The 15,999-nt window shown below is 34.1% G+C and overlaps 1 protein-coding gene across 1 annotated transcript in view; it reads right to left on the reverse strand.

The window, feature by feature from the left end:
• LOC101610386 (contactin-6) overlaps positions 1-14,171 on the reverse strand; it is a 366,424-nt gene extending 352,253 nt beyond the window's left edge. The window contains 1 exon segment of the mRNA XM_045134210.1: positions 13,782-14,171. The gene's annotated coding sequence lies outside the window, so the exon portion shown is untranslated.
• Between the last annotated feature and the right edge of the window lie 1,828 nt (positions 14,172-15,999).

Below are 15,999 nucleotides of genomic sequence, written 5' to 3' on the forward strand. Positions count from 1 at the left end.
TCCTCTCTCTTGCCACAAGCCCTCTATCCCTCACCTCTGAATATTCATCCTCTTTTCACATGTGGTGTTTTGATGTCATACATGTTGACCAGAGTAACAAGCTCCTTTATTCTCCCTTCTTTCTTCTCACGGGTTGCACAGAGACCGTCTCCCTCACCTTCTATATAACACATGTCTGTCAGCAACTGCCCCAAAGCCAGCTCAATACAGGGGTGGTATGAAAAAAGTCTCTGCTTTACTCAGGACCAAATTGTAGCAACATGGTACACTAGCACTATCTATTTCACCTCTCTGCCACCTCTAGCCACCGTAAAACTGCCTCTTCATCACCTGTCTTGAAGACAGAACCCTATCGACTATATTATCCAGCCTCTGCCATAAGAACTCATCACCCTTATGGTCAGCATGGAAAAGATAACCTTCGTCCCTTATCATTAACAAAAGGCTGGAATGTTAGGTTGGGACAGAAATGGAGTCACAGCAGGGTGGACAGAGACAAAAGGAAGTGGGTCATCCACTTTCCTCAAGGAAATACCTAGCCATTATCCCTCCCTTGCTTAACAATCCCCAGGTCTATGTTCCCTGCCCCCTTATCTCTCAGGTCACTTGGTCCCTTTTTTGGCCTCACACACTAGCTATGTGAAATGGCTAATGTAAAGAACAAAGGAGTTTCTTCCCTTCTTCACCTTCCCCCAATTGAAGAGCTCTATATAGTCCACATCTGTAATCTGAAATTTGACTGTGCTCTGCTCTTGAGAGTCAGTCCTGGCAGCTCATGTTTTCCCTGAATAAAAGCTTCCATCTTTTCCTCAGAGTGTTTCTTCTGAGGTTTTGGTCACTCCTGAACCTTACAGTAGGTAGAAGCCCTGGTATGCCTATTGTCTTTCTTCCTATCTGATTCTCTTTCAAATATATATGTGTGTGTGTATGTATGTGTGTGTGTGTATATATATATATATATATATATATATATATATATATATATATATAATTTTTTATAAAACAATTGTAGCATGTGCAAGTATATGTAGCAATGTCATATTTTTCAATTGTTTATCGAGATGATATTGATGAATTTTGGTGTTCAAAAAATACTTTAATTAGCTGGGCTTGTTGGCACATGCCTTTAATCCCAGCATTTGGGAAGCAGAAGTAGGAGGATTACTGTGAGTTTGAGACCATCCTGAGACTACATAATGAATTCCAGGTCAGCCTGGGCTAGAATGAGACCCTACCTTGAAAACACACACACACACACACACACACACACACACACATACTTTAATCATATATATATATATATATATATATATATATATATATATATGTATATATATACATATATATATATAATTTTATATATATATATATACTTTAATTATACCTCTGCTTTATTATAAGAGTTTACATTTAATGAAGTATCTATATTGGTACTTAATGTCGGTAATTCAGTATGCCATTCTATTAAGCTGAATTAACTACAATATCTGGATGAAGATAATTTAACTTAGACAGGAAATCATGAAAGGAAATGACTTATTTTAAGCCATTCAAAGATACACTTCACTGGGATATGTTGACTTTTGGTTATTTCTTGTTTTGTATTTTGTGGAAAAGAAACGATTTCCTGTATTAAGTACAAGAACCTTGATTTTAAGACAATCGTGTCATTGAATGTATAAATGTGTGAACATATAAAAATTTTTCTTTGACTTCTATGCTAAATTGCACCTAGTAACTAATTTACTTTTTACCCTTTGTTTATTTATTTGCATGTGTGTTTGTGGTATGCACACACACCAGGTACGCTTGCCCTTTCAAAAGGAATGTCAGATGCACATACCAATTTTTGCATGTGGTTTTACATCGATGTTGGGACATTGAACCCATGCCAGTGGTCTTTGCAAGCATTCACATTTAAGAGAGGTGCCACTTTCCCAACCCCCCCTATGTTAGCTTTTGTATAAACATCAGTGCTTGCTTGCTTGCTTGCTTGCTTTCTTTCTTTCTTTCTTTCTGTCTTTCTTTCTTTCTTTCTTTCATTTCTTTCTCTTTTTTCTTTCTTATAGAAAGTCATTTCTGTCATTGAATAAGCACTCTGTATATCTGCTGGTCATAAATGGATTAAGGGAAAATCACAATGAGACAGCTTTCCAACATAAGACAGTATGTTACAGTATGTTCTTTGAAGAACAGGAAGAAGTGCTTCACTGTCATGTATATAAACCATATTGGCCACTTATAGGAATGGGTGACAAAACTTAGGACAAACATGTATATCCTGACACTTTGTTAATTCTATGAGAACTCTGAAACACACTTGAATGAACTTACATAGTTCCAGGGTAGAATGTCATAATTGGCATACATGTTAGACTTGCAAATTCTCAAGGATATTTAGTTTGATGATTAACACTTTTGAATGGCCGGAAAATAATTTCATGTAACACTCTAAATTTTTTTCTATAAACCCAAGACAATTAGCATCAAATATGATGTCTGACCTTCCATTTCCTTTATTACTCTTCTCTTTACCGATTGAAATACTGACAGCTGTCATAGGAATGAAAGAAGAGCATATTTGTTTTGCTAAGAGTTCTATTCTACCAACTCCAGTTCTGCTATTTACACAGATCCTGCAGCAGGCTGCAGAGTGCTCCATAGACAGACAAAGTGCGTAAAAAAAAAAAAAAATCAACATTGGATAATGCAAGTAAAGCCTTTGAAAATAAAATGTTTAATTTCTTCTCAGACCTCAATTACTAGAAGGAATCAAGTATATTGAGTCTTACTTTTTGTCATAAAAGGAGATTCTTTGGGAGTAGAAGATAGCTTATAAATAAAGCTCTTGCCTTGCAAGCATGAGAATCTGAGGTCTGTCTTCAGAATATGTGCTTGCAATACCCTTAGTGGAGAAGCAGAGACACGTGGATCTTTCGCCCACACTGGTCAGCCAGTCGAGAGTAACTTTGAACAGCAGGCCAGAGATACTGTTTCAAAGAAGTTACTCAGAGCATGAGAAGAATGACATAAAGGGAGGTTTTCTGGCCTTGTCATTCATAGATATACACACACATGTATATCCATGAATACACATGCAAACTTTAAACACACACAGATGTTCACACACACATGCACACATGCAGAAAAAATTGCATGATTTGTTGTTTAGCCTTAAAATAATATATCTACTAGTCATTGCTTTATTTAAAAGATGACATGCAAATCAAGAATGTTTGGTTTATTCTCAGCTTCTAACATGCCACAGAAGTTGCTGGGATAATAAAGTCTTTCTATAGCTGCTGGCAAATTTGACACATTGGTCAGTTAAAGAATAACACAAATTATTAGACCCCAAAAGAATATTGAAACTTATAGCATCTCCTATGTAATTTTCAGTGGTACTAAAGTTTCCATAAAACAGCTCCATCTGCTGCATTTACTTCCAACAAGGATGAGAGGACTGATAAAACTCCTGTGATCACCGAGAGATGGAATATTCCAAGTCAGAACCAAATTACCTTGGGCTGCCTTTAGCCACCTAATAGCCATTTACTGCCCACCTCTGTGTCTGAACTAACACCCTGATGACTATCAATTGATCAGGAGTAATCCTTTTTGGAATTTACTGACAGACTCCAGCTTCCAACAACCCAAGGGCTAAGAATGTCATCAGATAGTATGTGAGGCCTGCGGTGGAGAGTTTTCTGCTTTTCAATAACCCACCTACCTGATGGTCAGCCAGTGTATTTGACAGCCAGTGTATTTGAAAAGTGCCTTGATTTATGATTTTTTTTTTTTTGTTCTGTAACTACAAAACCTTCATGAAGTTATTAAAATATTGGAACATGGAATTTGGGGTAACCTAAGTCTATGTTCCCTGGCCCTGGTTACTCATATATAATTAGTCTTGTAATCAGCTCCACATTGCTGGGAGAAATGGGTTTATTTCCATTACAAATTCTGGGGAAGTTCTATCAATGGCAGAAGCTTTCCCTTTCATAGATCCAAGCAGGGAGAAAGCACCAAACAGCCAGTACCATAAAGCAAGCATGAACAACAGCATTCAGACAGCTCTCTCCACACACCTTTGTACTGGAATTCAGATCCACTCCTAGTGACACCTCCTCCTGCCAGCTGCTGGAGACTTCAGCAGGAAGATTCACCTCAATCAAATGGGGGACATACACTCATGTTCAAATTACCACAATTAGCAAAACATAAAGTCTGATGGCTTCCTAGAAAATGAAAGCAGACGGGAAAACTCTAGTCAACACAGATGTGTACAAAAAAATTAGGAAGGTATGAAACATGTTGCAGAAAATATATTTTTCAATAAACACATAGATAAATACAAAAATAGTACAACAAACCCTTAAAACATAAGCCAAATTGGGAAAGTAAGGCACAAGATGAGGAATCTGGATAAACTCACCCCAAAATGGCCTTTTAATGACCCTAAGGGAACCTAGTTATTTGTTTGAATAAAAGTCTCCTAGAGATTTAATAAAAACAAAAGCATCAAATTTGGTCCAATTTCATTATATGGTGCAAATATATTACATCTTATAATAAGATAACCTGAGGCCATATATACAGATAAATGATAGATAATTAATAATACAGATGATAGATGATAAATCAGATAGATAGATAGATAGATAGATAGATAGATAGATAGAAAGATAGATAGATAGATAGATAGATAGATAGATAGATAGATAGATAGATAGATAGATAGATAGATAGATAGATAGATAGATAGATAGATAGAAACATACATACATACATACATACATACATACATACATACATACATACCTAACATACATACATACATACATACATACATACATACATACTCAAGTGCAGGGGAAAATTGTTGAAGATCTCTCAAGCCAAGGTGAAGCAGTGCCCCAGGACACACACAGACTAAGACAGGGCAGTCCACCTCATGCATACAATATCTACTGAAGGCGAATTAGTCACAGACAAAATCTGAAGCAAGAGAAGGAAAGCATCATGAGGGAAGGCCAACAAATAGAAGTAATGGAGAATTTCTCTCTAAAAACTGCAAATGCTAATCTAAACCCAGGTCTAAAATGAGAACAGAGAATATTTTGAAGAGGGAAGTGTACTAAAGAAAAAAATACAGTTTGAAAAAATATAGCAGAAAAACATTTAAAAAGCTGCAATGGCAATCACAATTTATTAAAAATAAAAAAAGATAGGTTATAAATCAGAGGAAATTACAGAAAATGCAACATCAAAGAAAGGAAGTTAAGAGTTAAAACAGAAGCCAAAGGATAGGAGAATAAATAGGGGACCAGAATACTGGATAAATATTCTGGAAAGAGAAATTAAACTAGTTTGTTATTGTAAGACCGATACATGCAATGGTTAAGAATTTTCAGTGGCTGTGTATTAAAGACAAACATGTAGGAGCTTGTAGAGGCTCAATTGATACATTAAAAAGAATTCAAAAAATGCTACCTGGGTGAACCTAAAGGCCACAATGAGACAAAGAAATTCTTAAAATCTGTCAAGTTGAAAGGCAATAACAGGCAAGTGTTAGATTCAGACTCTGAGGAGTGATCCTCTAAACACAACATCCTCCCAGAAGATTGTGACATAGACTACATGACTCAATGTTCAGAGACACACTGGGCCAATAGAGACTTTGGTATAAAATTGCAATATTGTGTTAGAGATGGGGTCATTTTTTTTTTAAAGAGGCATATATTTTAAGGGAACTTTAAAACTACTTTTAGGATCATTATTAACTTTTTATCAATACACAGGAATTGAATCCAGGAAATGTGCATAAGTAGCAAGAAGAAATACTAAATAAAGAATCAGAAGCCATGTAATAAATAAAGTACAGAGTAGCCAAGAACATTAGAGGACATTTAACTGTAAATGCTATAAATATGGACACTAGAAAAAATAAATTCCAAAAATTCATATCCTTTTTGTGACAAACATAGACATATTATGCTATTTTATTCAATCTTTAATGGAAACATGCACTTTTTTGAAACATGCACTTTTGTTATTCTAATGTAGCTATGCTCAATTCCATACAATACCAGAGATATATAAATTTTCATGTTATGAGAGCTGGGAAAAAGTAAATAAGGAATGTTGGGTGAATTCAATAAAACACTGAAAAGTAAGTTCATAAGACATCCTAATAAATTATAAAATGGAATAAAATAAATAAGTAGGATTCTATTGATAATAATATTAGGTGAATTAATTATGAAAAAAAGATTCTCAGACCAGACATATAGCAAACATGAAAAATTTGTCATACCATTGACTTGATATTATTTATGGAAATTTTTGTAATGTGTACAAGATATGACTGGAAAAATCACAAAAAATAAAGAGTAAATACCTCAGCAAGAAAATGAGTAACTATAATATTCACAGAAAGGTACATAATAACCAGTATATCTATACATTTCTAAGAATAGATCTACAGAGTCTAATATGAAATGAATTTACCAGATTAAATATGTTTTTCTCAATATAACACGTTTTTTTAATGTCTTAAAATAATACTTTATATTATTTAACATTGAAAGAAGAAAATAAAATATATGAATATAATTCATGATAATAAAAATGTACTATATAATTTTAAATGTACTCTCCTACTACTTTAATATTGTTTACATATTTAATATTTATTTACTTATGTTTACTTATGCATATTTACTTATTTAATATTACTTACAAATGAATAAAGAGGTTAGAGATCTAATAGAATTTAGCATCTGGTAATTTTGAATGGTAGGATGGAATAATTTAAATTTTGTCACTGTTATGAATGCTTAAAATTTACTGTGACAATAAAAATTATACACATAGGTATTTACTGTAGCCAATTTTTTTTTATCAAACTCATATAACATTCTGCAAATCTTTAAAAGATGAAGTCATCATATATTACATTAAATTTATAGATTCTGCAACATGTCAAACTATGTTATATGTATAATGGGGTTCACAAGAAATTTTAACAATAAAATAAGCTGTTGGAACTATCTTCAGGAATAGATGTGAGAATGGAAATAGGTACTTTATTTTAATACTTTCTTTATAATTTATTTTAATACTTTATTTTAATACTTTCTTTATAATTTCAAAGTTTTTATTGTATCAAGAAGACTGCATTATGCAATAACTTTGGAACATAAGTAATTTAATTTAAAAATAGTGGGCTGAAGAGATGGCTTAGCGGTTAAGCGCTTGCCTGTGAAGCCTAAGGACCCCGCTTCGAGGCTCGGTTCCCCAGGTCCCACGTTAGCCAGATGCACAAGGGGGCGCACGCGTCTGGAGTTCGTTTGCAGAGGCTGGAAGCCCTGGCGCGCCCATTCTCTCTCTATCTGTCTTTCTCTCTGTGTCTGTTGCTCCCAAATAAATAAATAAAAAATTTAAAAAAAAATAGTGAAAATTTATAAAAGTAAAATCTATAAACATTTTGCAGTGGTTTTCTCTGGTGAAAACAAATTGTTAGCTTATAGTTTCGTGTGTTAACCTATGCATTGGTTTTCATCATCAGAAACTTAAATAAACTTTCTTGATTATGTCCAATTCCTGTTTGTATGTATAATTACCAATTCTATTTCAAACTATATGCATCTAAGGACTAGTATTTATACAATGATCCCTAAGCACTGTTTTCAGCTTCAATTATGATTTACATACCAAATTTAATTCTCTACTAAATATTCAATAAAATTGATTAGATGATTATGTTTTTATTATTTAATTGCTCTATATTATTTTTACCCAATTGATTCTAAAACCCATAAACAAATTTAATAATAGTAATAATAATAGAGCAATAATGAAACAATGAACATATCCAGTGCTTTTAACTGTGTGGCTGTCATCCAAGATATTTTCACAAATTAAACCACTTAATTCTCTTCATTATGCCATGAAGTCAATACTGTTATTATCTACATTATGAATGGAGAAACTGAGATATAGAGAGAACAACTGTATATTGTGCTAGATAAAGGTTGTGTGTCATGAACAGCACCTGAGCTGGAGGCAGCTTGGCTCCAGGCTCCAAAGTTTTGCTTTTCCACTGACTTTATTCCTATTCAGAGAATGGAATTTGTTTTATCAGTAAGACATTATTTCTTTTTCCTATTTCCCAAGATACAATGAACTTAGGTTGTTGCTTTCCTTAAGAATCACAATATTTAAGTATTTTTATGCATTCATTTAATGGGAAACCTATCATGTACAAGCTTTATACATAATTTATTTTCAAATTAAACTCAACAGATTTTGAGTCATATTACAATAATGCAGATTTTCTGGTAAATTACATTAAGATTTATGAGAAGAGTTGAATAGACCAAATATATCATCAGTACAGTGTAATAGAAGCAGGCTTTTTTTCTTCCTTGGTTATTCCAAAATAGCTAGTGTTTTCATTTAGCTACGGCAAATTTTATCCAATTCTAACTATGTAGCCCAGCCTGTCCTTGAACTCATGGTTCCTTACATTAGCCTGCAAAGTGTCCAAGCCATGAGATTCCAAGTATTTAACACCGTGACAGCAATACTCACATAACACACACACACACACACACACACACACACACACACACACACACACACACACTTTAAAGTAGGACAGTAGGTGTCAATATAAGAGGTGAAAGTAACAATTTTCTAGTGAAAATTTCATTTAAAGTCTTCCAAACAGAAAGATTTCTATTCAAAACTCATTAAAACAATGACCCTTTTATTTATGTCTTAGAGACAAATGAAACCATGGTGGTGTTTCTGGTAGAAACATAAGATAGAAACATAACAATAACAACAGATTCTTCTAACACCAAAGACTGTCTATAGACACAATGCAAAACACAAAACATGCAGCAGATACCCTTGCATTTGAATCTTGAAAACCATGGACTTTTAGTGAGTAATGAACAAAACTCATCAGGCTTTTGACTGTCTTTTATTTTAGGAGTATGTATGCTGAGAAACTAAATGCTGGCACAGGAGAAAGCCACAGAGGTTTTTGAAAGAACAACAACAAAAAAAACCCTTCACAATCCTACTATATAAACCAATGTCTCAATCACTGTATTATATGTAACGACATCTGGAGAAGAGAATTCAGAGAAGAAGAATTCTTTCAGTAAATGATGACATGCACATATTGTAGAGAACAATTTTTGATAAAATCTCTAAATACTCATCCATCTATGACAAATACATAAGGTCATTCTTCCTTGAAAAATTCATTGACTTCAATACAAAAGAGTAAATGGTATTTAAGAAATTATTGCAACATAGTTAATAATTATTTACTTTCTAATTTAGAGCAGTATGCATCAAAATTGGAAGGGGGGAGAAAAAATTCTTATATCTGGCCCTAGCATGTACTCTCTTGTATTACGATCTAGAACCATAATGCTCACAAACTGGTTTCAGGTGAGAAATCTATGGGAGTATGCCGTTGTCTCAAAACCAATCTTCTATCTTAGGGTACAATGTTGATATCATATATTTTATGGGCTTTTACAAAAGTAGAGTGACAGGGTTTCCTATTACATATCAAATAGAATAGTTTCAATGCCTTAAACATCATCTATGCCCTGCCTATGCATCTGTACAGCACATTTAGAAATAAAATTACAATGTATTTTATACAAAAATATATCTCTTTACAAAAATAAAGACAAAGATGTATTTGAAAAAACAAACATCTCAAGAATTACAGTTTCAATTTTGAGATAGCAGTGAGAAAATTATTTTCACATAGCTTTACTATCTCTAAAATATAATCATTCTGTATATGTGTTAAAACAGAAAATTCATTACTTAAAAGAAACATCACCAAATAAGGCATATCCTGGAAATTATAGAAGAAAATAAAAGCATTATAATGATGCATGCCCTGTAAGAAACAATAGTATTACAATATAACTATTGAAAATAACTATGGAGAAAATATCAAATGAATAATCACATATAAATTGAACATAAATTTAGATGATATGATAGATATGAAAGATGAACAATTGAGATCCAAGAAGCCCAGAATTAGTGATCCAAGAGAAAAGAAAGAAGCAGTGAAACAAATGTCAACAAATTATTAATGAAGACTGAGTCTCTCTGAGGTTCACTTTGACAAAAACAAATGGAAAGGAAAGAACCATGTAGACATTAAGAGAAGCAATTCACAGTCCAGGTTTGAAGTTTTATATGTAGCTATGATTTCTGCACAGCACTAAATGTGAAAAGAATCTCCAGCAGAGCCTACAAAAAGTTTTATTCTGAAAGTGTAACCTATCTTTCTTGTACAATAAAATGAACAGTAAATACCTATGATGTTCTCTTCTGTATACTATTAACCAGTACATACCAACCACCAAGATAATAATGGTGCATGGGGGAGTACACTTCAACTGATATGGAATAATTTCATTCAAATTTGAAGCGAGTTTAAAATAAGACCGCAATGTAAAACTATAAGCCACTGAAACCCGAAACTAATAAAGTCATAACTCCAATGCATAATTTATTACCATAGATGTAATATTACTATATTTCACTATTATAAATGTTTTGTCAAATAGTTAGATATTAGCAAGCTTAAAGATTATTAGTGGCCCTACTATTTTATAGACCTAGTATGTTTTACTGCCTTTTTAATTTTTCGCCTCTCATTTACAGTAGATCCACTCTCAAGTTATCCTTTGAGGGCAACACCCATCAAACTGGGTTCCCTTGATCATCCTCTAGAACTTGAAAGTTAGCAGGTGTGGAGACTCTAAATCCTTTTATATCCCACTTGGTCTGAAAATAGGCGTACTGACTTGGCACACATCTAAATTGTGTGACAGTCTAAATGCTCAAAAGGGAATTGTTAGGTTGATGGTTAGATATACTAGCAGGGTTAACAAAAACATTAGGGCTAGACCTCTCTCATAAAACAATTCTTATAAAATTAAGGTCTGGAACCGAATAGCTCTCCTGGTCAGAAGAAACAACTGAATCAAATCTTTGGGTGTAAGATAAGACATGGCATCCTGAACTGCTCAGGGAAGTCACTCACTTATCAGTGTTTTAACTGGGTTCCAGAGCCCTAAACCTAAGATTACATAACAAAAAATTTACCTGCATTTGTTCAATCCTATAAAAGTCAACCCTATGGGACTTTAGATAAAGGACAGGAAAATACACCTTAGCAAAACTGTCACTTCCGCAGAATTTAGAAATATAAAACCTGCTTACAATATACACAAGTTTCTCTGGCCATTATCCATTCTCCTCTTGTGAGAGTGTTCTATCCCGCAACGGTCCCTTTGACCGCTGCCTACTCTCATCCTTTGAGAGTACCCCAATTTACTCTGCACTAAACTCTAGTTTTTTCAGTATATTCTGAAACTTTTCTGAATTCATTCAATAGAGATCGCCAGAAACAGGGAGGCAAGGGGATTCTAGAAAGTTATGATAGATGATGACAAGGATTTACAATTTATACAAGTGTTTTAAAAATGACTCCAAATTATTAATATTTTCATAGTTTTGTTATTACCTACAGATTTATGTTTTGAAAAAATATCTATTTTGTAAATATCAAATAGGTACCTAAAATTGCTAAATTTAGCAAGTTGTTGTTACATTTGTTTTAGTTTTAGCTTAATTGAAATGGAGAATGAAACATTTAAATATTGGGTAAATTTGGATTCTTATAAAAGGATGTTCATCAATTTTTTTATTATTTCATCACACTTCTTATTCTTAAAATCTAAAGGATATTTTATAAAAAAAAACATTCTTATAAAAATATATCTCTTTCTCTCCATTTCATCTTATTGTCTAAATTTAGACATGAAGATAGTCTTCAAATTTCATGATTTTTACTTAGGAGTCATTGGGTAACTTTTTTGAACATTTATATTTACTTTAGTGATTTTTCAAAAGTCTATTGAATGCTACTATGCTGTAATTTATATGCACATAAAATAAATGTAAAGAAAAATTAATAAGCATATATTTCATCTCCCCTTTCCTCCTATAAGAAAACTAACAAATATATTTTCTTTTATATTAATAGTTTAAATTATAAAAGAAGCATATAATCAAATTTAATATTCTTTGCACTGTCTTGACAAGATAATTGATTTATGTAAGTGCTTGTGTGTGTAAACTCATACCAAATGTCATCATCTCATAAATGGCCAAGTACATATGATTTCACTAAGGAAAGTGGCATGCATATTCTGAAAAAATTCTCATATTATAATAAAATTGTTCAAAGAATGTAATAAAATATAGTTGTTTATATAGGATCAATTCTTTTTTCTTACTAAGAAGTGATAACGCATGCATTTATATAACCTAATATAAAGCTTTACAAAAAGTTTCCTTATTTGAAGTATTCAGCTGTATAGTCATAATTATACTAAAACAATCAATGCATCATCAAAGAAGACAATACATTGTATTTGTTTATTTGCAAATTATACTGATAGTCTGGCATGCATGTTTGTTTTGTGAAAATGTACACATTTACAAATGTAAGTGTGTGTGTGTGTGTGTGAGTGTGTGTGTGTGTGAGTGTGTATGTGTGTATGTGTATGTGTGTGTCTATGTAGAGGCAGAAAAGAAAGTGCCTAGATATCTTTTTTCATATAAAATGCAATGCAAATAATTCAGTGAAACATTCAACAACTTAAAAAAGACGATAAACAAATTCATCAGATAAATGAAAATTGCTCAGAATAAGAGATTCAATGATCAACATATGGCTTCTCTTCCAGATATCTTTGAAAAAACACTGCCAGTGTAGAATCACATTATGAGGACCTCATTTTTGAAATTTATTTTGTGCACTTCTACTCTTCTTGATTTTTCTCAGTATAACTTCTACTTAGTCATTTTGTGAATGTTTCTCAGAGGACATATTCAGGAGGGTATTTATTTAAACCTAAATAGTTTTCATTTGAAGAAATCAGAACTACACATTCCAATCTTCCCCAACCGCTCCCCTCATGATCGAACACTGCATTAACATAATGGGTCACATAGCCATGGCTAATGTCAGAACTCTCAGAAGTTTTGCTCCTAAGTCATCAACTTCTGAAACTTTTCATAAAGTACAATGAGCCCCTGATGATGGCAAGCTTACTGATTGAAAGGGTAAAGGAGATCCAACAAGCTACTAGCCGGAAGCTGGTGAAACCAAGATGCCAGACAAATTTTGGTGAACCCATTTGACCACCAAGCTTGCTTTTCCCCTTTACCAAACTCTCCCACAGGAAACTTTCATACCCGTTCCTTTAAATCATGAGTGGACACTGCAAACCCCACCCCTTTACCCTGTGAGGAAAATAAAACAGCAATCACATCTTCCTATCTATGTTCAGACAGGGCGGTAGCCTCCTGAAAATACCAGAATTAGCACTGTCATCTAGTCTTGCCCATTAGTTTTACTGCAGAACAGACCAGTGAAACACTGAAAAATATACCTGTAGTCACTCTGTGCTGGGTTTGGTTCTAACCTCCCCCTCATACAGATTCAAATATATTTTTCTTTTTCTTTTTTTCTCACAGCGAATAAATGAATTTTGCCATCAGCATCATGAAAATACAGCCTCAATCAAACAGCCCTCTCCCCCCCACCCCAAACCCAGCTTTTACCTGTTATGCTAATACAAAGAGACTGAAAAGAAGAGAGCCGCAGCCTGCCTAGCATGTTCTCATTGCAGCAGACAGCGCAATTTTGTACTTACAGATCTTACCAGGAAAATGTCTCGGGATCTTTACATTTTTTTTTTTTTTTTCTTTCTGCAGAACTCTGTTTCAAGCCCTCAGCCAGGCATGCTGTGCACCCAGGCAGAACCAAGCCGTATGGAATGTCTATGCAGCTGGGAGATAATGGGACTCTTTTTCCCAGCTGGGACCGCAAGCCTTTTATCCACAGAGTACTGCGTGGCTCCTCTCTGGGCTTAAGCATGAAATACGCTCCTCTCCTGCTGCATTCCTGACGGAACCAAGACAATTAGTTCTTGAGGCACATGTGCAGAGCTCCCGTTTGGAATATTCAAAAGGAAAATTCTCCTCACAGTGAAAGCTAGCTCTCTCCTCACCATCCTTCACAGAGGCAGAGAGCTGGGAGCAGCTGCCATTCCTGGAGCATGAAAGATTAAATTCCCCTCCTCTTTTCTTGACTAGAGGTAGTCACTTCTGTCGGGTCATCAGAAAATCTCTCTTATTGAAAACTGGGTCAGACTAACTACTTATTAGGTCTCCAACAGGAATAGAAAAGATTTTTTTTTTCTTCCTCTGGTTTCACTGCATTGTAATTTGCAAGCAAAGATTAAACCGGTCAAGGGTCTGCACTGGTTTAGACTGAATTCAGACATTCACTTTCTGAAGCATGCTAGCATCTCCTGCTGCTAGTTAAGTGAAGAGAGAGGGGAAATCAAATCAAAGGACAATTACAAAAATTCTCCTAAATTATATATTTTTTAAATGTGTTCATGAGGCTTCTTAGCGACAGGGAAATATGTAAGGAAAGCAGAGCCAGTCAAATAATACCACACTGGTGATGATTGCTTTCCCAAGTAACATGTTTAGAGCATCCAGAGATGGAAAACAAATGTGTCTGTGTTTCCGCAACACCGTGGAAAAGAAAAATAAAATGAATAAAGAAGAAAAGAAAACATTTGTGCTTCACACAGAGCACTCAAACTAAACTTTTAAATATGCCTGGTTTTCAGCATTGTTCTTTCTCTTCTTTTTTTTTTTTTAATTTTTTGGTGGGGCATGCATGTTTCTCTGTGTAGTGCATATAGTGCGTGATGGTTGTATACATGTGTATATGTGCCATGGGGATGTCTGTGTGGAAATGTGTTTACACCATGTGCCCACTGAGGATGTCAAAGTGTTCTTTTGAAGCATCTTTAGCCTTCTTTCCTTGAGACAGACAAGTTCTCTCACTGACCCTGAAGCTTGCTGGATTTTAGAAATTCTCCTGTTTCCACTCCACTCAGCTCTGGGTTGCAGGCACAGCCAAGCCAGGCTGTTTTTGTGGGTGCAGGAAATTAAATCCAACTCCTCCTGTTTGTGTAACAGGTGCTTTTACCCAGTGAGTCATTCCTCCAAGACTTGGAATTGTTTTCTGATGACTAACTGCTTGGAAAATAAAAACAAAGTCCCATAAGCAGCGTATGCATGCACACAGAGATAACATGGAAACATGTATGCAACATGAGGATATGAAAGAGCCTTGACTTTTTTTTTATGTTGTAATACAAAGAAATTATAGTCTAGATATCTAAATATTAAATAATAAATGGATACTTGGAAAATTAAATCAGCAACTTAAATGCAATTAAACCAAAAGATAACTTTTGCCTTATTTTGCTTCACTTTGCTATAGCTTTGATTTTATGTTGACATTGTATGTAGAATGGACTATATTCTTTGGTAAATATGCCATTTGATGCATGGAAAACCACAATCAACAGACATTTTACATAGTAGATGATTTTGTTATTGCTTTGTTATTTATTTTACTGTTTCTCTCAAGAAGGATTCAGTAGGTAGCCCATGAACTTCCTGTCTCAACTTCCATGTGCTGAGGCTAGCATTCAGGCCTTGCTCATTTGATGCTCCTTTCCACCAAATGATGTCAAAATGGGCTACATTATTATTCTATTTAACTGATGGACAGGCAGGTTTTATGAGCAATTTTATAGGGATAATGTCCATCTTAAGATACTCTCTCAATTTTAACCTAGGGTTATTATTATTGGCTATAAAGCCTCTTTTGTTTATAAAATGCCAACATAGAACTTTCTGATATATAATAAGACAGCCATCCTGTACTAGGTTTTCCACCTAAGAAGAAAGTACATTTTTTTTTTAAAGAATGTCCTTTTATTCAGCTCTTGAACCACCTGTCTCATATCCCAGGACAGACACTTGCTTTGCCTCTGTAGTTGC

Source organism: Jaculus jaculus, chromosome 14, assembly GCF_020740685.1.
Source record: "Jaculus jaculus isolate mJacJac1 chromosome 14, mJacJac1.mat.Y.cur, whole genome shotgun sequence".
Taxonomy (NCBI): Eukaryota; Metazoa; Chordata; class Mammalia; order Rodentia; family Dipodidae; genus Jaculus; species Jaculus jaculus.